The following is a 23,661-nucleotide window of genomic DNA, read 5'->3' on the forward strand; positions in this document are numbered from 1 at the left end:
TGATCCATCACCGTTCTTTAGCCCACTCTGCCACCCCAGTTCAGACATGGCCATATACAAATCAGCATGACCCTGTGCCTCATGGGAGCAGTCCAGCCCGAACTGCCAAGCTATGCCTTACCTGGACCGGAAACAAGCTTTCTAGGACCGGTTTCTGGCATTTCAGCCGTCTTCAGCCAGACTTGCTTGAATCCAGTGGCAAAGTGAGCAAGGGACTCACGTCTGAGCATACCCTGCCAACTTATGGCAATCAAAGCGGTACAAAAGGGGGGGTGGTGATGGACGAAGCATCAGAACCAATCAAACACTCACACCCAGTCAACAGATCTGGGTTTGATCCATCACCGTTTTTTAGCCCACTCTGCCACCCCAGTTCAGACATGGCCATATGCAAATCAGTCTGACCCTGTGTCTCATGGGAACAGTCCAGCCCGAACTGCCAAGCTATGCCTTCCCTGGAACGGAAACAAGCTTCCTAGGACTGGTTTCTGGCATTTCAGCCGTCTTCAGCCAGGCTTGCTTGAATCCAGTGGCAAAGTGAACAAGGGACTCACGTCTGAGCATACCCTGCCAATTTATGGCGATCAAAGCGATACAAAAGGGGGGGTGGTGATGGACGGAGCATCAGAACCAATCAAACACTCACACCCAGTCACCAGATCTGGGTTTGATCCATCACCGTTCTTTAGCCCACTCTGCCACCCCAGTTCAGACGTGGCCATATGCAAATCAGTCTGACCCTTTGCCTCATGGGAACACTCCAGCCCGAACTGCTAAGCTATGCCTTCCCTGGACCGAAAACAAGCTTCCTAGGACCGGTTTCTGGCATTTCAGCCGTCTTCAGCCAGGCTTGCTTGAATCCAGTGGCAAAGTGAGCAAGGGACTCACGTTTGAGCATACCCTGCCAAATTATGGCGATCAAAGCAGTACAAAAGGGGGTGGTGATGGACGAAGCATCAGAACCAATCAAACACTCACACCCAGTCAATAGATTTGGGTTTGATCCATCGCCGTTCTTTAGCCCACTCTGCCACCCCAGTTCAGACATGGCCATATGCAAATCAGTGTGACCCTGTGTCTCATGGGAACAGTCCAGCCCAAACTGCCAAACTATGCCTTCCCTGGACCGGAAACAAGCTTCCTAGGACCGGTTCCTGGCATTTCAGCCGTCTTCAGCCAGGCTTGCTTGAATCCAGTGGCAAAGTGAGCAAGGGACCCACGTCTGAGCATACCCTGCCAACTTATGGCGATCAAAGCGGTACAAAAGGGGGTGGTGATGGACGGAGCATCAGAACCAATCAAACACTCACACCCAGTCAACAGATCTGGGTTTGATCCATCACCGTTCTTTAGCCACCTCTGCCACCCCAGTTCAGACATGCAAATCAGTCTGACCCGGTGCCTCATGGGAACAGTCCAGCCCGAACTGCCAAGCTATGCCTTCCCTGGACCAGAAACAAGATTCCTAGGACCGGTTTCTGGCATTTCAGCCGTCTTCAGCCAGGCTTGCTTGAATCCAGTGGCAAAGTGAGCAAGGGACTCACGTCTGAGCATACCCTTCCAACTTATGGCGATCAAAGCGGTACAAAAGGGGGTGGTGATGGACGGAGCATCAGAACCAATCAAACACTCACACCCAGTCAACAGATCTGGGTTTGATTCATCACTGTTCTTTAGCCCACTCTGCCACCCCAGCTCAGTCATGGCCATATGCAAATCAGTCTGACCCTGTGCCTCATGGGAACAGTCCAGACCGAACTACCAAGCCATGCCTTCCCTGGACCGGAAACAAGCTTCCTAGGACCGGTTTCTGGCATTTCAGCCATCTTCAGCCAGGCTTGCTTGAATCCAGTGGCAAAGTGAGCAAGGGACTCACGTCTGAGCATACCCTGCCAACTTATGGCGATCAAAACGATACAAAAGGGGGGGTGGTGATGGACGGAGCATCAGAACCAATCAAACACTCACACCCAGTCAACAGATCTGGGTTTGATCCATCACCGTTCTTTAGCCCACTCTGCCACCCCAGTTCAGACGTGGCCATATGGAAATCAGTCTGACCCTGTGCCTCATGGGAACACTCCAGCCCGAACTGCCAAGCTATGCCTTCCCTGGACCTGAAACAAGCTTCCTAGGACCGGTTTCTGGCATTTCAGCCGTCTTCAGCCAGGCTTGCTTGAATCCAGTGGCAAAGTGAGCAAGGGACTCACGTCTGAGCATACCCTGCCAACTTATGGCAATCAAAGCGGTACAAAAGGGGGTGGAGATGGACTGAGCATCAGAACCAATCAAAAACTCACACCCAGTCAACAGATCTGGGTTTGATCCATCACCGTTCTTTAGCCCACTCTGCCACCCCAGTTCAGACATGGCCATATGCAAATCAGTCTGACCCTCTGCCTCATGGGAACAGTCCAGCCCAAACTGCCAAGCTATGCCTTCCGTGGACCGGAAACAAGTTTCCTAGGACCGGTTTCTGGCATTTCAGCTGTCTTCAGCCAGGCTTGCTTGAATCCAGTGGCAAAGTGAACAAGGGACTCACGTCTGAGCATACCCTGCCAACTTTTGGCAATCAAAGCGGTACAAAAGGGGGGTGGTGTGTCGTACTTTAATATTCGGGACCGCGTAGGGGACAGGGCCCTACCCCTGTCTATCTTGGTATTAGCAAACCGCAAATGGTAAATGCGGCATGTACGAGTGCTTTATATATCGTTCTAGCTATGAATGCACTGTCTACACGTTATTCTGCTTCAACTACGCGGGTTCCATTTTGGAAGCAGTGGCCATCTTGTCATTGCCATCACATAGGCTATAATGGAGTAAATACGGGCCTCACAGTACATGGGCTTCTCCTCTGACTTCTCTGTGACCTGGGCAGCTGGCTCTGCTGCCCCAGGTCAAACCGGTCTCACGAGCTCCCCTTCCTCCGTCCACCTGTGATTAGCATCAGGGCTTGACCCGTCATAAAACCCTTTCATTCTATACAATCCCCCGGCTAATCTCTTTCACACCTGCTTGTTCCTGCTTTATGACTTGTTTCCCAAAACAGGAGATGCTCATGTTTATTGGGGGGTCTATTGACATCAAATGTGGGATCTGAACCTTACTGTGTAAATCATTGTGGGCTGGCCGAACTGGAATGTGGGATGGTCATCATGACTCTGCTTTTTCGTTTGTAATGTATACTTGTAATGGCCATATCGTAAACCAAGGAATGTGTGCCTGAAGCATGATATTTTGTACTTAAGGAGAAGCCCGTTCCTATGATTTTCAGCAGTCTCCTGAGAACATACACGCTGTTGTACTTCTAGGATACCTGTAATTGGTCTGCAGCCAATAAACGAATCTTTGACTTCACCCAGAAGACTCTGTGTTTCTGTAGGTCTGGAACAGGGTGAACCCAGAAGTCATAGGGTGTGTGCCCCTGCACCGCTGGGTCTAAAATACCCAGTACTTCAGTTTGGCGCCCAACTCGGGACGATTTCAGCGGTACCAGTCCAAGCCAGAGGTTCGTGAGGAGCTTCGTGTGGAAATTCCGGAGGAAGGCCGCCACTTCATCGACCCCTGCATGTCGACGTGGTCCGAAAGTCTTTTCTGCGAGGTTCTCCGCGTCCCGACGGCTACGAAGGACTGCTGCCCTGATTAATCGACCTGTTTTGGACCCTTGACGAATCTGAGAGAGCGAAACAATCGAGAGAGTCTTCTGGTGACGCCATCGATCAACAATATTCAGTTAAGTATAAGTGGAGCGTCTCCTATTTGTTTTTGGTATCCTTCGGGATCGTTTGATTTGGTAATTTGGTACTTTGGAGTTTGCAAACGCCAAAGCCAGAGGACTCGTGTATTCACAAGACTATCGTAATCGATAATCCTTTGACGTTTGGATCTAGACTAGTGAGCAAAGATGCCTGGTTCTGGACTATTTGGTAGATTATTCTGTTTGGGTTGTGGAAAAGATTTCCAGCTAGAGGAATCATGTCCGGTTCCTCCGGTTGGAACTCCAACTTATGAGCTCTATGTAAAACATGGCGTAGGCCCCATTGCATATAACGAAGTATGGATCCACTACACCAGGAAAGATGGTGTTTTAAAATGGCCCCAAAATGGTAGTTTTGATACCGATATTTTAGATAATTTGGAAATTAAATTGTTTAAGAAGAAAGCCCGGCCGGCGATGTTTGACTCTTTCCGCTTATGGCGAAAGGAAGCCAAACAAAAGGAAATTAAGTTAGCGAAAAAGAATAAGAGAGAGAAAGGTATGACAGTAATGCAAGCAGCTGTACAATTTAAAGACAATGAGGAGGAGCAGATGAGTGAGCAATTGCATAGGCAGCGCAAGTTAGGGATTGACAAATGTTACCCAGCTTTACCACATTCTAAGCAGAATGAGTTAGAAGAAAAGGAGAAAGATCCCCTGATGTCACATTTGTTGAGTTCGCCACCCCCGTATGCTCAAAATGCCACGGCGCCTCCCCAGCTTGTAAATATGCCACCTCCAGTGAATATACTGCAAGCCTTGCCGCAACCGCCAGTTGCTTTGCAGCCGGCTCTTATCCCTGTAGCGCAGCCCTCTCAAGGACCGCCAGTTGTGCTTCCAACTGCCCCCGCACTTCCTGCGACTTTGCCTAATACAGCAGCTGCCTCCCCTGACACTCTTCCTTCCACCACTCCAGTACCTGTCTCTACATCCTCTTTTCTTCCCTCTGTTTTTCCCCCTGTTCTCGCCTCAGCTTCTCCTTCAGCGCGACAGCGCTTAGCTAATGTGGTTACTACATTAATGTCTCCTCTCTTTGAGTCATCTGGTGCGACTCCTGGTTTACAGCGTAAGCAATTGCGTAGCCAATTGCCTAACCCCGATGAGAAAAAGGTAATAGATAACATGGCGCGTAGATGGATTGTTTTTCCTTCACTGTATGATGTGGAATCAGTTGTCAACGTTTTCCATCAGTGGGATGCCCCGAAACAGAGATATGTGTTCGAGAAACTGTGCGAAATTCTCTGTGAAGAATTGGAGGATAGTGGTAAAAATCCGAACCCGCAGGAGTTGTGTAGAGTGAGGTTTGATTTTGGAACTGGTATAATTGTGGACCGTGGAGTAGATAAAGCAGTTGCGGTCGTATTGTCCTTTAGGAATGATGATTGCCAACAGTCATTGTTTGAACAAGATGTCCTTGTGGGGAAAAAGGTAAAAGCGCGACAATACCCTATGAGAGAAGTTCCCCCGGTATGGAAGGAAGCGGTTGCAGCTGCCGGTGGTAACCCCGCTGTGGCAGCGCATTTCCAGCGTGTTTGGGTGCATGTTCCATGGAAGCGCTCTGAGGTGTTAGCGCTTAAGCAGTCCTTGCCTGATCCCCGTAAAAACCCAGCAGGTTATTATAAAGAGTTGTCGCAGACGACAGGGTCATGCGTTATGAATCTGGCCGACATAGACATGTTGTTTGGTACTCCCTGGCGCACCTTTGTCTGGCGATATAAATGTTTCAGTAGGTTTTTCTGGCGCCCCAGTTAGGAACCCGATTTCTAGTCCCATGTCACTTTCTGTTGGACCTTGCGAGCTGAAAGCACCCCTGATTCTGACAACAGGTTGTGGTGAGAATTTGCTGGGATTAGATTTGTTGAAAAGATTGCACGCTACACTGTATTGTTCTCCTTCAGGAGTACAACTCACATTAGGTAAGAAAGGGATTTCCCCAATGTACTTGTCTAAAAACACAATGCCGCCTGAATTGTCATCCCTTTCGGATGCCCTTTGGGCTACTGGTCCCAATGATGTGGGCCTCTTGGAGATACCGCCATATGTGGTGACTTTAAAAGCTAATGTCAGACTGCCACGTATTCCCCAGTACAAGATCTCCAATGAAGGGCAGAAAGCATTGTTAGACATTGTCAGCGACTTGATTAATAAGGGTGTGATTGAAGAGACAAGAGGCAACGTTTGCAATAGTCCGATTTTACCTGTCTTAAAACGAACGGACCCTTCACAGCCACCTGTTTACAGATTTGTGATCGATCTCAGAGAGGTTAATAAGATTGTTGTGCCACAGTTTCCGGTTGTCCCCGATATAACCGCCTTGTTAACGATGATTCCAGCCTCTGCTGCATGGTTTTCAGTGATTGATTTAAAGAATGCTTTCTTTAGCATCCCAATTGCAGAAGAGAGCAGAGATATTTTTGGTTTTAGTCTGGGAGGCCGAAGCTTCCGCTTCAAACGCGCTCCCCAGGGCTACTGTGAGAGTCCATCAATATATAGTCAAGCTTTGAAAGCGCAGCTTGATGCACTTGTTTTACCTAGTGGTGCTATCCTGATTCAGTACGTGGACGATTTACTGATCGCCGTGGATACTGAAAAGATCTGCAAAGAAGCCACATTGTCATTGTTGCGCCATTTATCTGCTTTCCATCACAAGGTGTCTCTCTCTAAGTTGCAATATTGTCGACAAGAAGTGACCTACTTAGGTCATCTCTTATCGAAGGAGGGAAGGAAACTGACCCCAGAGAGAATTCAAGCTATTGCACAGTTGAGTGTGCCGAAAACACAGAGAGAAGTGCGTGCTTTCTTGGGCATTACTTCATACTGTAGGCATTGGATCCCTAGTTTTTCTTTGTTGGCAAAACCTTTGTTAGCATTAACATGTAAAGACACACCGAATCCTATCCCATGGTCTGAAGAGTGCCAGAAAAGTTTTGTGGAATTGTGTAATGCATTATGTTCAGCACCTGTGTTGGGTACCCCCGACTACAGTAAGCCTTTTACATTGTATGTTCACGAGAAAGATGGTTGTGCGTTATCAGTGTTAACACAGCCTTTTGGCGACAGACCGCGCCCATGCGCATATTTTTCATCCACCTTGGACCCTGTAGCGAGGGCATTGCCAAGCTGTCTGAGAGCGACAGCTGCTGCAGCGATGTCTATCTGACAATCTGCTGGTTTGGTAATGGACAATACATTGATTGTTATGGTTCCACACGCTGTAGACACATTATTAAATAGGACCAAGACACAACACTTGACTAGTGCGCGATTATCAGGTTATGAGCTTACACTGTTAGCAAATCACATACACATAAAGAGATGCAATACGCTGAATCCAGCTACATTGTTGCCAATTCCAGCAGACTCAGATGAGATTGAGCAACATGACTGTCTGTTCAGAACAGAAGAAGAGACGAAAGGGAGAGTGGATCTCAAAGATACTCCCCTGACTGAGTGTGATGGCACTTTATGGGTAGATGGTTCCTGTTTCAAGCTCCCTAATGGTGACACGACTGCTGCATATGCTATCACGACTTTGCACACGGTCGTGGAAACTGCACGAGTGCCACATAATTCGGCCCAAGCAGCAGAATTAATCGCCCTCACGAGAGCATGCGTGTTGTCTGAAGGAATGAGAGTAAATATATACACAGATAGCCCGTACGCCTTTGGCGTGGCTCATAATTTTGGGCGACTGTGGAAGGAGCGTGGGTTCCTGACGTCGCATGGAGCTAAAATTCGGAATGGCAAGTTGGTGAATGATCTCCTTGAGTCACTGACCCTACCGTTGCAAGTTGCGATCATGAAATGCAGTGCGCACAGGAAAGTCACAGATGATGTTGGACGTGGGAATGCGTTTGCTGATGAGACCGCGAAAGAAACAGCACAGAATGTGAAGACTAGAATGTATGTTGCAGGCCCCGCAAGATGGGTTAATGATGTGGGAATGTGTGAGAACACAATAGAGAGTGTGAAGTCGCTTCAAGCTGAAGCCACAGAGGAAGAGTTAAGCAAGTGGAGAGAAAGTATGGGTAAGTTGGATGAGAATGGTTGTTGGATTGATCTGACAGAACATAGGCGATGGTTGTTGCCTGATGCATATGTGCTTCCAGTGGTTACTATGGCACATGGAATGGCACATATCAGTACGAAAGGTATATGCAAGTTGTTGGCTCCAGTATGGCAGAATGCTGGGATTCCCAAGTGTGCAGAGAATGTGGTCAAGAATTGCATAGTATGTTTGAAGTACAACCCTGGTAGGGGAACCCCAACTCCAGCTGGTCACTTTGCACCCCCATCATGTCCATTTGAAGTTTTGCAGCTGGACTTTATTCACATGGAAAGATGCAACAACCTGAAATATGTACTGGTGGTTGTTTGTGCTTTCTCAAAATGGATAGAGGCTTATCCTCTGAAAGATAACACTGCCCTATCCACAGCCAAAGCCCTTGTGAAGGAATTTTTCCCTAGGTTTGGGATGCCAAGAATGGTGTGGTGTGATAACGGAAGTGAGTTTGTGGCTAAAGTGATGAAGAATGTATGTGAAGGGCTAGGGATAAAGCAGAAGTTCCACGCTGCAAATCACCCCCAATCAGCTGGATTAGTAGAACGCTACAATGGAGCCTTAAAGCTCAAGCTGGCCAAAATTCAGGCGAGCACCGGTCTTAAATGGCTTGACGCTCTGCCTCTAGCACTCCTGTCCACCAGAATGACCATACACTCACGAGTGGGACTTAGCCCTTACGAGGTCGTCTTTGGCCGTCCGGCCAACATATGGGGTGTACCGAGGCCTACGAAGTTCAGTGAGATAGAGCATCCAGTACTGCTTGATTACCTGTATGATTTGACTGTTAAACTGCGTGTTTTGCACCAACAGGTACATGATACTCTCCCTCAAGCCTCTGAAACTCCTGGACACCCTATCAACCCTGGTACGTGGGTGCTAGTCCGAAATTTCCAGCGCGAGAGCAACGACGAGCCTCGCTGGATCGGCCCTCATCTTGTTCTTCTTTCGACAAGATCAGCAGTGCGAGTATAAGGGAAGAAACACTGGATCCATGGTACCCACTGCAAAGTAGTCCCCTTGCCTCTGCCATATGACCAGTGGGTCAAGGAGGGTATCGCCGACTCTGAGACGGACACTGTACCTCGTTTTGTACCATTCAGTGACGCACGCATAAAAGACACAGTTTCAGACCAAGAGAGTGACAATATTCTGCAGGAAGCTGTGCCACCATCAAATCGACTGGACACCACTGAGCCTGAACTTTTGTTTCAAGACCAAACAGCACCTGGCCGTCTCCGTTATAATTTGAGACCTAGGCCCATGGACAAATAAAGATTTCCTCACTATTTCCTTTTTGACATTTTTGCTCTCCCATCTGAAGGACTTTCTTGATTTTTGTTTTTCGAACCACCATCCGGGTTCTGCCGCAGGGTCGCGGTGCCAAGACTTTGGGGTACAGGCCGAAGACGCTAGGTCAACGGTTCTGGTTGGTCTAGGGCGTTTCCCTGGACTGACAGGCGTACTCCTTAGCAGAAGACACTCATCCGCAGCGAGCGGCCCGAGTAGAGGATGGAGTTTTTTAAGATGGAGAGACCGATTGAGGAAATGAACTTTAACGCAAGGATGTGTAGAATTGTAAAAAGTAAATGTTTTGTATTTTTGTGCCTTTTTACACTGTGTAGTATCATGATGTTTATTGTAGGATTTGTGTTTTTCTCCGCTCAAAAGCCCATTGAACCCACTGAACAGCCTATACCTCTTTCTACTGCCTCCTCTCACTCTTTTCACCCTTTGCCTGAGCACGAACAGACCAGACGATCAGAGTTCGTAAATAACTCGTTTATCCAACTCTTGCACCAGCACCAACTGGTAATGAATACGACCAATTGCTGGGTGTGTGGGTTAATGCCACATACCATTAACAAGGGTATTCCCTACCTGGTGCTGCCGTATAGTTACAATGGATCGTCATCGGCATTCCAGACCATGTTTCTCTATGTTCTAGATACATATTCCCCTCGCCAACCGCGTTCCATCAGACCTATCACCAATAATAAGGCTTTGATAAAAGGAGTTGCCGATATGAGTAGGGATATCGATGCATACTCATCCATTCCCAAAGAAGAGTTGAGACCTTATGTAGGATGGAACGCGACGGGGTATAGTATTAGTCTGGGTGAAAGACAGCGAAAAATCTCCTCTCCAATCTGGGTCGTACCCCACATGGGTCGGTTCTGCTTACAGGGTAATGGTCAGAATCCTAGAGCTCAACTGGGAAGAAGTGACTGTACTGAAACGTACACCTTCCCGTCGCAGTTTTCCCCTGCGTTTTTGGCTGCCAAGGGCACATATTTCATCTGTAATGACCGAGCATATACATGGTTGCCCCCTGATTTCTCGGGCATATGTTATATTGCGAACTTGCTACCGCCGACCTTTACTGCTGCCTCTGACTATCACAAGACCAGAGTTGTGAGAGGTGTGATTAGTAAGGAGGATACTGCCGGTCAGGAAGCGGGAGACTTCTTCTTGGGTTTCCTGCCGTTTTGGGGACCTATGGTCAATAGTAGGAACCTGAGACAACTGACTCGTGTGGTTGAATCCACTGTCAATGTAACGGCTGGTGCCCTTAGTAATCTGACGGCTGAGCTCCAAGCGGATCGCCTTATGACTCTGCAGAACCGCATGGTTCTAGACGTTATTCTTGCAGACCGCGGTGGGGTATGCAAGGTCATCCAATCCAGTTGCTGCATTTTCATACCAGATAATGCTCCAACAGTGTATCAAGCCATCTCCAAACTCCATAAAATATCTGAATCCATACACATGGATAAGGGAGATTGGTCACTGGTGGGGTGGTTCTGGGAATTGATATCTGCCTGGGGTTGGAAAGTTCTGATGGTCATTGGAATGATCTTAGCCATTCTTTTCCTGTTCTGTCTGTGCATACAGTGTGCTCCTGCGATATGTGGCCTCTGTGCTACCTTATGTGTAAGGAAACCTGTATCGAGGGACGAACTAAGTAATAGGATGATGCTACAGCAACATCTCCATGACTTTGTGAACATTGACCTAGATTCGGATTAAGATGAGTATAGTGATTGCCTATGTAAGGGCAAAACGAGGGTCTGTCGTACTTTAATATTCGGGACCGCGTAGGGGACAGGGCCCTACCCCTGTCTATCTTGGTATTAGCAAACCGCAAATGGTAAATGCGGCATGTACGAGTGCTTTATATATCGTTCTAGCTATGAATGCACTGTGTACACGTTATTCTGCTTCAACTACGCGGGTTCCATTTTGGAAGCAGTGGCCATCTTGTCATTGCCCTCACATAGGCTATAATGGAGTAAATACGGGCCTCACAGTACATGGGCTTCTCCTCTGACTTCTCTGTGACCTGGGCAGCTGGCTCTGCTGCCCCAGGTCAAACCGGTCTCACGAGCTCCCCTTCCTCCGTCCACCTGTGATTAGCATCAGGGCTTGACCCGTCATAAAACCCTTTCATTCTATACAATCCCCCGGCTAATCTCTTTCACACCTGCTTGTTCCTGCTTTATGACTTGTTTCCCAAAACAGGAGATGCTCATGTTTATTGGGGGGTCTATTGACATCAAATGTGGGATCTGAACCTTACTGTGTAAATCATTGTGGGCTGGCCGAACTGGAATGTGGGATGGTCATCATGACTCTGCTTTTTCGTTTGTAATGTATACTTGTAATGGCCATATCGTAAACCAAGGAATGTGTGCCTGAAGCATGATATTTTGTACTTAAGGAGAAGCCCGTTCCTATGATTTTCAGCAGTCTCCTGAGAACATACACGCTGTTGTACTTCTAGGATACCTGTAATTGGTCTGCAGCCAATAAACGAATCTTTGACTTCACCCAGAAGACTCTGTGTTTCTGTAGGTCTGGAACAGGGTGAACCCAGAAGTCATAGGGTGTGTGCCCCTGCACCGCTGGGTCTAAAATACCCAGTACTTCAGGTGATGGACGGAGCATCAGAACCAATCAAACACTCACACCCAGTCAACAGATCTGGGTTTGATCCATCACGGTTCTTTAGCCCACTCTGCCACCCCAGTTCAGACATGGCCATATGCAAATCAGTCTGACCCTGTGCCTCATGGGAACAGTCCAGCCCAAACTGCTAAGCTATGCCTTCCCTGGACCGGAAACAAGGTTCCTAGGACCGGTTGCTGGCATTTCAGCCATCTTCAGCGAGGCTTGCTTGAATCCAGTGGCAAAGTGAGCAAGGGACTCACGTCTGAGCATACCCTGCCAACTTATGGCGATAAAACCGGTACAAAAGGGGATGGTGATGGACGGAGCATCAGAACTAATCAAACACTCACACCCAGTCAACAGATCTGGGTGTTATCCATCACCGTTCTTTAGCCCACTCTGCCACTCCAGTTCAGACATGGAAATATGCAAATCAGTCTGACCCTGTGCCTCATGGGAACAGTCCAGCCCGAACTGCCAAGCTATGCCTTCCCTGGACCGGAAACAAGCTTCCTAGGACCGGTCTCTGGCATTTCAGCCGTCTTCAGCCAGGCTTGCTTGAATCCAGTGGCAAAGTGAGCAAGGGACTTACGTCTGAGCATACACTGCCAACTTATGGCGATCAAAGCGGTACAAAAGGGGGGGTGGTGATGGCCGGAGCATCAGAACCAATCAAACACTCAAACCTAGTCAACAGATCTGGGTTTGATCCATCACCGTTCTTTAGCCAACTCTGCCACCCCAGTTCAGACATGGCCATATGCAAATCAGTCTTACCGTGTGCCTCGTGGGAACAGTCCAGCACGAACTGCCAAGCTATGCCTTCCCTGGAACGGAAACAAACTTCCTAGGACCGGTTTCTGGCATTTCAGCCGTCTTCAGCCAGGCTTGCTTGAATGCAGTGGCAAAGTGAGCAAGAGACTCACGTCTGAGCATACCCTGCCAAATTATGGCGATCAAAGCGGTACAAAAGGGGGTGGTGATGGACGGAGCATCAGAACCAATCAAAAACTCACACCCAGTCAACAGATCTGGGTTTGATCATCACCGTTCTTTAGCCCAGTCTGCCACGCCAGTTCAGACATGGCTATATGCAAATCAGTCTGACCTGTGCCTCATGGGAACAGTCCAGCCCGAACTGCTAAGCTATGCCTTCCCTAGACCGGAAACAAGCTTCCTAGGACCGGTTTCTGGCATTTCAGCCGTCTTCTTCCAGGCATGCTTGAATCCAGTGGCAAAGTGAGCAAGGGACTCACGTTTGAGCATACCCTGCCAACTTATGGCGATCAAAGCGGTACAAAAGGGGGTGGTGATGGACGGAGCATCAGAACCGATCAAACACTCACACCCAGTCAACAGATCGGGGTTTGATCCATCACCCTTCTTTAGCCCACTCTGCCACCCCAGTTCAGACATGGCCATATGCAAATCAGTCTGACCCTGTGCCTCATGGGAACAGTCAGGCCCAAACTGCCAAGCTATGCCTTCCCTGGACCGGAAACAAGCTTCCTAGGACCGGTTTCTGGCATTTCAGCCGTCTTCAGCAAGGCTTGCTTGAATCCAGTGGCAAAGTGAGCAAGGGACTCACGTCTGAGCATACCCTGCCAACTTATGGCTATCAAAGCGGTACAAAAGATGGGGTGGTGATGGACGGAGCATCAGAACCAATCAAACACTCACACCCAGTCAACAGATCTGGGTTTGATCCATCACCGTTCTTTAGTCCACTCTGCCACCCCAGTTCAGACATGGCCATATGCAAATCAGTCTGACCCTGTGCCTCATGGGAACAGTCCAGCCTGAACTGCCAAGCTATGCCTTCCCTGGACCGGAAACAAGCTTCCTAGGACCGGTTTCTGGCATTTCAGCCGTCTTCAGCCAGGCTTGCTTGAATCCAGTGGCAAAGTGAGCAAGGGACTCACGTCTGAGCATACCCTGCCAACTTATGGCGATTAAAGCGGTACAAAAGGGGGGGTGGTGATGGACAGAACATCAGAACCAATCAAACACTCACACCCAGTCAACAGATCTGGGTTTGATCCATCACCGCTCTTTAGCCCACTCTGCCACCCCAGTTCAGACATGGCCATATGCAAATCAGTCTGACCCTGTGCCTCCTGGGAACAGTCCAGCCCGAACTGCCAAGCTATGCCTTCCCTGGACCGGAAACAAGCTTCCTAGGACCAGTTTCTGGCATTTCAGCCATCTTCAGCCAGGCTTGCTTGAATCCAGTGGCAAAGTGAGCAAGGGACTCACGTCTGAGCATACCCTGCCAACTTATGGCGATCAAAGCGGTACAAAAGGGGGGGCGGTGATGGACGGAGTATCAGAACCAATCAAACACTCACACCCAGTCAACAGATCTGGGTTTGATCCATCACCGTTCTTTAGCGCACTCTGCCACCCCAGATCAGACATGGCCATATTCAAATCAGTCTGACCCTGTGCCTCATGGGAACAGTCCAGCCCGAACTGCCAAGCTATGCCTTCCCTGGACCGGAAACAAGCTTTCTAGGACCGGTTTCTGGCATTTCAGCCGTCTTCAGCCAGACTTGCTTGAATCCAGTGGCAAAGTGAGCAAGGGATTCACGTCTGAGCATACCCTGCCAACTTATGGCAATCAAAGCGGTACAAAAGTGGGGGTGGTGATGGACGAAGCATCAGAACCAATCAAACACTCACACCCAGTCAACAGATCTGGGTTTGATCCATCACCGTTTTTTAGCCCACTCTGCCACCCCAGTTCAGACATGGCCATATGCAAATCAGTCTGACCCTGTGTCTCATGGGAACAGTCCAGCCCGAACTGCCAAGCTATGCCTTCCCTGGAACGGAAACAAGCTTCCTTGGACTGGTTTCTGGCATTTCAGCCGTCTTCAGCCAGGCTTGCTTGAATCCAGTGGCAAAGTGAGCAAGGGACTCACGTCTGAGCATACCCTGCCAACTTATGGCGATCAAAGCGATACAAAAGGGGGGGTGGTGATGGACGGAGCATCAGAACCAATCAAACACTCACACCCAGTCAACAGATCTGGGTTTGATCCATCACCGTTCTTTAGCCCACTCTGCCACCCCAGTTCAGACGTGGCCATATGCAAATCAGTCTGACCATGTGCCTCATGGGAACAGTCCAGCCCGAACTGCTAAGCTATGCCTTTCCTGGACCGGAAACAAGCTTCCTAGGACCGGTTTCTGGCATTTCAGCCGTCTTCAGCCAGGCTTGCTTAAATCCAGTGGCAAAGTGAGCAAGGGACTCACGTTTGAGCATACCCTGCCAACTTATGGTGATCAAAGCAGTACAAAAGGGGGTGGTGACGGACGGAGCATCAGAACCAATCAAACACTCACACCCAGTCAACAGATCTGGGTTTGATCCGTCACCGTTCTTTAGCCCACTCTGCCACCCCAGTTCAGACATGGCCATATGCAAATCAGTGGGACCCTGTGTCTCATGGGAACAGTCCAGCCCGAACTGCCAAACTATGCCTTCCCTGGACCGGAAACAAGCTTCCTAGGACCGGTTCCTGGCATTTCAGCCAGCTTCAGCCAGGCTTGCTTGAATCCAGTGGCAAAGTGAGCAAGGGACTCACGTCTGAGCATACCCTGCCAACTTATGGCGATCAAAGCGGTACAAAAGGGGGTGGTGATGGACGGAGCATCAGAACCAATCAAACACTCACACCCAGTCAACAGATCTGGGTTTGATCCATCACCGTTCTTTAGCCACCTCTGCCACCCCAGTTCAGACATGCAAATCAGTCTGACCCGGTGCCTCATGGGAACAGTCCAGCCCGAACTGCCTAGCTATGCCTTCCCTGGACTGGAAACAAGATTCCTAGGACCGGTTTCTGGCATTTCAGCCGTCTTCAGCCAGGCTTGCTTGAATCCAGTGGCAAAGTGAGCAAGGGACTCACGTCTGAGCATACCCTGCCAACTTATGCCGATCAAAGCGGTACAAAAGGGGGTGGTGATGGACGGAGCATCAGAACCAATCAAACACTCACACCCAGTCAACAGATCTGGGTTTGATCCATCACTGTTCTTTAGCTCACTCTGCCACCCCAGCTCAGTCATGGCCATATGCAAATCAGTCTGACCCTGTGCCTCATGGGAACAGTCCAGACCGAACTACCAAGCCATGCCTTCCCTGGACCGGAAACAAGCTTCCTAGGACCGGTTTCTGGCATTTCAGCCGTCTTCAGCCAGGCTTGCTTGAATCCAGTGGCAAAGTGAGCAAGGGACTCACGTCTGAGCACACCCTGCCAACTTATGGCGATCAAAGCGATACAAAAGGGGGGGTGGTGATGGACGGAGCATCAGAACCAATCAAACACTCACACCCAGTCAACAGATCTGGGTTTGAACCATCACCGTTCTTTAGCCCACTCTGCCACCCCAGTTCAGACGTGGCCATATGCAAATCAGTCTGACCCTGTGCCTCTTGGGAACACTCCAGCCCGAATTGCTAAGCTATGCCTTCCCTGGACCGGAAACAAGCTTCCTAGTACCGGTTTCTGGCATTTCAGCCGTCTTCAGCCAGGCTTGCTTGAATCCAGTGGCAAAGTGAGCAAGGGACTCACGTTTGAGCATACCCTGCCAACTTATGGCGATCAAAGCAGTACAAAAGGGGGTGGTGATGGACGGAGCATCAGAACCAATCAAACACTCACACCTAGTCAACAGATCTGGGTTTTATCCATCACCGTTCTTTAGCCACCTCTGCCACCCCAGTTCAGACATGGCTATATGCAAATCAGTCTGACCTGTGCCTCATGGGAACAGTCGAGCCCGAACTGCTAAGCTATGCCTTCCCTGGACCGGAAACAAGCTTCCTAGGACCGGTTTCTGGCATTTCAGCCGTCTTCTGCCAGGCATGCTTGAATCCAGTGACAAAGTGAGCAAGGGACTCACGTTTGAGCATACCCTGCCAACTTATGGCGATCAAAGCGGTACAAAAGGGGGTGGTGATGGACGGAGCATCAGAACCAATCAAACACTCACACCCAGTCAACAGATCGGGGTTTGATCCATCACCCTTCTTTAGCCCACTCTGCCACCCCAGTTCAGACATGGCCATATGCAAATCAGTCTGACCCTGTGCCTCATGGGAACAGTCAGGCCCAAACTGCCAAGCTATGCCTTCCCTGGAGCGGAAACAAGCTTCCTAGGACCGGTTTCTGGCATTTCAGCCGTCTTCAGCAAGGCTTGCTTGAATCCAGTGGCAAAGTGAGCAAGGGACTCACGTCTGAGCATACCCTGCCAACTTATGGCTATCAAAGCGGTACAAAAGATGGGGTGGTGATGGACGGAGCATCAGAACCAATCAAACACTCACACCCAGTCAACAGATCTGGGTTTGATGCATCACCGTTCTTTAGCCCACTCTGCCACCCCAGTTCAGACATGGCCATATGCAAATCAGTCTGACCCTGTGCCTCATGGGAACAGTCCAGCCTGAACTGCCAAGCTATGCCTTCCCTGGACCGGAAACAAGCTTCCTAGGACCGGTTTCTGGCATTTCAGCCGTCTTCAGCCAGGCTTGCTTGAATCCAGTGGCAAAGTGAGCAAGGGACTCACGTCTGAGCATACCCTGCCAACTTATGGCGATTAAAGCGGTACAAAAGGGGGGGTGGTGATGGACAGAGCATCAGAACCAATCAAACACTCACACCCAGTCAACAGATCTGGGTTTGATCCATCACCGTTCTTTAGCCCACTCTGCCACCCCAGTTCAGACATGGCCATATACAAATCAGTCTGACCCTGTGCCTCATGGGAACAGTCCAGCCCGAACTGCCAAGCTATGCCTTCCCTGGACCGGAAACAAGCTTCCTAGGACCGGTTTCTGGCATTTCAGCCGTCTACAGGCAGGCTTGCTTGAATCCAGTGGCAAAGTGAGCAAGGGACTCACGTCTGAGCATACACTGCCAACTTATAACGATCAAAGAGGTACAAAAGGGGGTGGTGATGTACGGAGCATCAGAACCAAACACTCACACCCAGTCAACAGATCTGGGTTTGATCCATCACCGTTCTTTAGCCCACTCTGCCACCCCAGTTCAGACATGGCCATATGCAAATCAGTGGGACCCTGTGTCTCATGGGAACAGTCCAGCCCGAACTGCCAAACTATGCCTTCCCTGGACCGGAAACAAGCTTCCTAGGACCGGTTCCTGGCATTTCAGCCAGCTTCAGCCAGGCTTGCTTGAATCCAGTGGCAAAGTGAGCAAGGGACTCACGTCTGAGCATACCCTGCCAACTTATGGCGATCAAAGCGGTACAAAAGGGGGTGGTGATGGACGGAGCATCAGAACCAATCAAACACTCACACCCAGTCAACAGATCTGGGTTTGATCCATCACCGTTCTTTAGCCACCTCTGCCACCCCAGTTCAGACATGCAAATCAGTCTGACCCGGTGCCTCATGGGAACAGTCCAGCCCGAACTGCCTAGCTATGCCTTCCCTGGACTGGAAACAAGATTCCTAGGACCGGTTTCTGGCATTTCAGCCGTCTTCAGCCAGGCTTGCTTGAATCCAGTGGCAAAGTGAGCATGGGACTCACGTCTGAGCATACCCTGCCAACTTATGCTGATCAAAGCGGTACAAAAGGGGGTGGTGATGGACGGAGCATCAGAACCAATCAAACACTCACACCCAGTCAACAGATCTGGGTTTGATCCATCACTGTTCTTTAGCTCACTCTGCCACCCCAGCTCAGTCATGGCCATATGCAAATCAGTCTGACCCTGTGCCTCATGGGAACAGTCCAGACCGAACTACCAAGCCATGCCTTCCCTGGACCGGAAACAAGCTTCCTAGGACCGGTTTCTGGCATTTCAGCTGTCTTCAGCCCGGCTTGCTTGAATCCAGTGGCAAAGTGAGCAAGGGACTCACGTCTGAGCACACCCTGCCAACTTATGGCGATCAAAGCGATACAAAAGGGGGGGTGGTGATGGACGGAGCATCAGAACCAATCAAACACTCACACCCAGTCAACAGATCTGGGTTTGAACCATCACCGTTCTTTAGCCCACTCTGCCACCCCAGTTCAGACGTGGCCATATGCAAATCAGTCTGACCCTGTGCCTCTTGGGAACACTCCAGCCCGAATTGCTAAGCTATGCCTTCCCTGGACCGGAAACAAGCTTCCTAGGACCGGTTTCTGGCATTTCAGCCGTCTTCAGCCAGGCTTGCTTGAATCCAGTGGCAAAGTGAGCAAGGGACTCACGTTTGAGCATACCCTGCCAACTTATGGCGATCAAAGCAGTACAAAAGGGGGTGGTGATGGACGGAGCATCAGAACCAATCAAACACTCACACCTAGTCAACAGATCTGGGTTTTATCCATCACCGTTCTTTAGCCACCTCTGCCACCCCAGTTCAGACATGGCTATATGCAAATCAGTCTGACCTGTGCCTCATGGGAACAGTCGAGCCCGAACTGCTAAGCTATGCCTTCCCAGGACCGGAAACAAGCTCCTAGGACCGGTTTCTGGCATTTCAGTCGTCTTCTGCCAGGCATGCTTGAATCCAGTGACAAAGTGAGCAAGGGACTCACGTTTGAGCATACCCTGCCAACTTATGGCGATCAAAGCGGTACAAAAGGGGGTGGTGATGGACGGAGCATCAGAACCAATCAAACACTCACACCCAGTCAACAGATCGGGGTTTGATCCATCACCCTTCTTTAGCCCACTCTGCCACCCCAGTTCAGACATGGCCATATGCAAATCAGTCTGACCCTGTGCCTCATGGGAACAGTCAGGCCCAAACTGCCAAGCTATGCCTTCCCTGGAGCGGAAACAAGCTTCCTAGGACCGGTTTCTGGCATTTCAGCCGTCTTCAGCAAGGCTTGCTTGAATCCAGTGGCAAAGTGAGCAAGGGACTCACGTCTGAGCATACCCTGCCAACTTATGGCTATCAAAGCGGTACAAAAGATGGGGTGGTGATGGAGGGAGCATCAGAACCAATCAAACACTCACACCCAGTCAACAGATCTGGGTTTGATGCATCACCGTTCTTTAGCCCACTCTGCCACCCCAGTTCAGACATGGCCATATGCAAATCAGTCTGACCCTGTGCCTCATGGGAACAGTCCAGCCTGAACTGCCAAGCTATGCCTTCCCTGGACCGGAAACAAGCTTCCTAGGACCGGTTTCTGGCATTTCAGCCGTCTTCAGCCAGGCTTGCTTGAATCCAGTGGCAAAGTGAGCAAGGGACTCACGTCTGAGCATACCCTGCCAACTTATGGCGATTAAAGCGGTACAAAAGGGGGGGTGGTGATGGACAGAGCATCAGAACCAATCAAACACTCACACCCAGTCAACAGATCTGGGTTTGATCCATCACCGTTCTTTAGCCCACTCTGCCACCCCAGTTCAGACATGGCCATATGCAAATCAGTGTGACCCTGTGTCTCATGGGAACAGTCCAGCCCAAACTGCCAAACTATGCCTTCCCTGGACCGGAAACAAGCTTCCTAGGACCGGTTCCTGGCATTTCAGCCGTCTTCAGCCAGGCTTGCTTGAATCCAGTGGCAAAGTGAGCAAGGGACCCACGTCTGAGCATACCCTGCCAACTTATGGCGATCAAAGCGGTACAAAAGGGGGTGGTGATGGACGGAGCATCAGAACCAATCAAAAACTCACACCCAGTCAACAGATCTGGGTTTGATCCATCACCGTTCTTTAGCCCACTCTGCCACCCCAGTTCAGACATGGCTATATGCAAATCAGTCTGACCCTGTGCCTCATGGGAACAGTCCAGCCCGAACTGCAAAGCTATACCTTCCCTGGACCGGAAACAAGCTTCCTAGGACCGGTTTCTGGCATTTCAGCCGTCTTCTGCCAGGCATGCTTGAATCCAGTGGCAAAGTGAGCAAGGGACTCACGTTTGAGCATACCCTGCCAACTTATGGCGATCAAAGCGGTACAAAAGGGGGTGGTGATGGACGGAGCATCAGAACCAATCAAACACTCACACCCAGTCAACAGATCAGGGTTTGATCCATCACCGTTCTTTAGCCCACTCTGCCACCCCAGTTCAGACATGGCCATATGCAAATCAGTGTGACCCTGTGTCTCATGGGAACAGTCCAGCCCAAACTGCCAAACTATGCCTTCCCTGGACCGGAAACAAGCTTCCTAGGACCGGTTCCTGGCATTTCAGCCGTCTTCAGCCAGGCTTGCTTGAATCCAGTGGCAAAGTGAGCAAGGGACCCACGTCTGAGCATACCCTGCCAACTTATGGCGATCAAAGCGGTACAAAAGGGGGTGGTGATGGACGGAGCATCAGAACCAATCAAAAACTCACACCCAGTCAACAGATCTGGGTTTGATCCATCACCGTTCTTTAGCCCACTCTGCCACCCCAGTTCAGACATGGCTATATGCAAATCAGTCTGACCCTGTGCCTCATGGGAACAGTCCAGCCCGAACTGCAAAGCTATACCTTCCCTGGACCGGAAACAAGCTTCCTAGGACCGGTTTCTGGCATTTCAGCCGTCTTCTGCCAGGCATGCTTGAATCCAGTGGCAAAGTGAGCAAGGGACTCACGTTTGAGCATACCCTGCCAACTTATGGCGATCAAAGCGGTACAAAAGGGGGTGGTGATGGACGGAGCATCAGAACCAATCAAACACTCACACCCAGTCAACAGATCAGGGTTTGATCCATCACCCTTCTTTAGCCCACTCTGCCACCCCAGTTCAGACATGGCCATATGCAAATCAGTCTGACCCTGTGCCTCATGGGAACAGTCAGGCCCAAACTGCCAAGCTATGCCTTCCCTGGACCGGAAACAAGCTTCCTAGGACCGGTTTCTGGCATTTCAGCCGTCTTCAGCCAGGCTTGCTTGAATCCAGTGGCAAAGTGAGCAAGGGACTCACGTCTGAGCATACCCTGCCAACTTATGGCTATCAAAGCGGTACAAAAGAGGGGGTGGTGATGGATGGAGCATCAGAACCAATCAAACACTCACACCCAGTCAACAGATCTGGGTTTGATGCATCACCGTTCTTTAGCCCACTCTGCCACCCCAGTTCAGACATGGCCATATGCAAATCAGTCTGACCCTGTGCCTCATGGGAACAGTCCAGCCTGAACTGCAAGCTATGCCTTCCCTGGACCGGAAACAAGCTTCCTAGGACCGGTTTCTGGCATTTCAGCCGTCTTCAGCCAGACTTGCTTGAATCCAGTGGCAAAGTGAGCAAGGGACTCACGTCTGAGCATACCCTGCCAACTTATGGCAATCAAAGCGGTACAAAAGGGGGGGTGGTGATGGACGAAGCATCAGAACCAATCAAACACTCACACCCAGTCAACAGATCTGGGTTTGATCCATCACCGTTTTTTAGCCCATTCTGCCACCCCAGTTCAGACATGGCCATATGCAAATCAGTCTGACCCTGTGTCTCATGGGAACAGTCCAGCCCGAACTGCCAAGCTATGCCTTCCCTGGAACGGAAACAAGATTCCTAGGACTGGTTTCTGGCATTTCAGCCGTCTTCAGCCAGGCTTGCTTGAATCCAGTGGCAAAGTGAACAAGGGACTCACGTCTGAGCATACCCTGCCAACTTATGGCGATCAAAGCGATACAAAAGGGGGGGTGGTGATGGACGGAGCATCAGAACCAATCAAACACTCACACCCAGTCAACAGATCTGGGTTTGATCCATCACCGTTCTTTAGCCCACTCTGCCACCCCAGTTCAGACGTGGCCATATGCAAATCAGTCTGACCCTGTGCCTCATGGGAACACTCCAGCCCGAACTGCTAAGCTATGCCTTCCCTGGACCGGAAACAAGCTTCCTAGGACCGGTTTCTGGCATTTCAGCCGTCTTCAGCCAGGCTTGCTTGAATCCAGTGGCAAAGTGAGCAAGGGACTCACGTTTGAGCATACCCTGTCAAATTATGGCGATCAAAGCAGTACAAAAGGGGGTGGTGATGGACGAAGCATCAGAACCAATCAAACACTCACACCCAGTCAACAGATTTGGGTTTGATCCATCGCCGTTCTTTAGCCCACTCTGCCACCCCAGTTCAGACATGGCCATATGCAAATCAGTGTGACCCTGTGTCTCATGGGAACAGTCCAGCCCAAACTGCCAAACTATGCCTTCCCTGGACCGGAAACAAGCTTCCTAGGACCGGTTCCTGGCATTTCAGCCGTCTTCAGCCAGGCTTGCTTGAATCCAGTGGCAAAGTGAGCAAGGGACCCACGTCTGAGCATACCCTGCCAACTTATGGCGATCAAAGCGGTACAAAAGGGGGTGGTGATGGACGGAGCATCAGATCCAATCAAACACTCACACCCAGTCAACAGATCTGGGTTTGATCCATCACCGTTCTTTAGCCACCTCTGCCACCCCAGTTCAGACATGGACATATGCAAATCAGTCTGACCCTGTGCCTCATGGGAACAGTCCAGCCTGAACTGCCAAGCTATGCCTTCCCTGGACCGGAAACAAGCTTCCTAGGACCGGTTTCTGGCATTTCAGCCGTCTTCAGCCAGGCTTGCTTGAATCCAGTGGCAAAGTGAGCAAGGGACTCACGTCTGAGCATACCCTGCCAACTTATGGCGATCAAAGCGGTACAAAAGGGGGTGGTGATGGACGGAGCATCAGAACCAATCAAACACTCACACACAGTCAACAGATCTGGGTTTGATCCATCACTGTTCTTTAGCTCACTCTGCCACCCCAGCTCAGTCATGGCCATATGCAAATCAGTCTGACCCTGTGCCTCATGGGAACAGTCCAGACCGAACTACCAAGCTATGCCTTCCCTGGACCGGAAACAAGCTTCCTAGGACCGGTTTCTGGCATTTCAGCCGTCTTCAGCCAGACTTGCTTGAATCCAGTGGCAAAGTGAGCAAGGGACTCACGTCTGAGCA

The sequence above is a fragment of the Triturus cristatus genome, chromosome 2_2, assembly GCF_964204655.1.
Source record: "Triturus cristatus chromosome 2_2, aTriCri1.1, whole genome shotgun sequence".
Taxonomy (NCBI): Eukaryota; Metazoa; Chordata; class Amphibia; order Caudata; family Salamandridae; genus Triturus; species Triturus cristatus.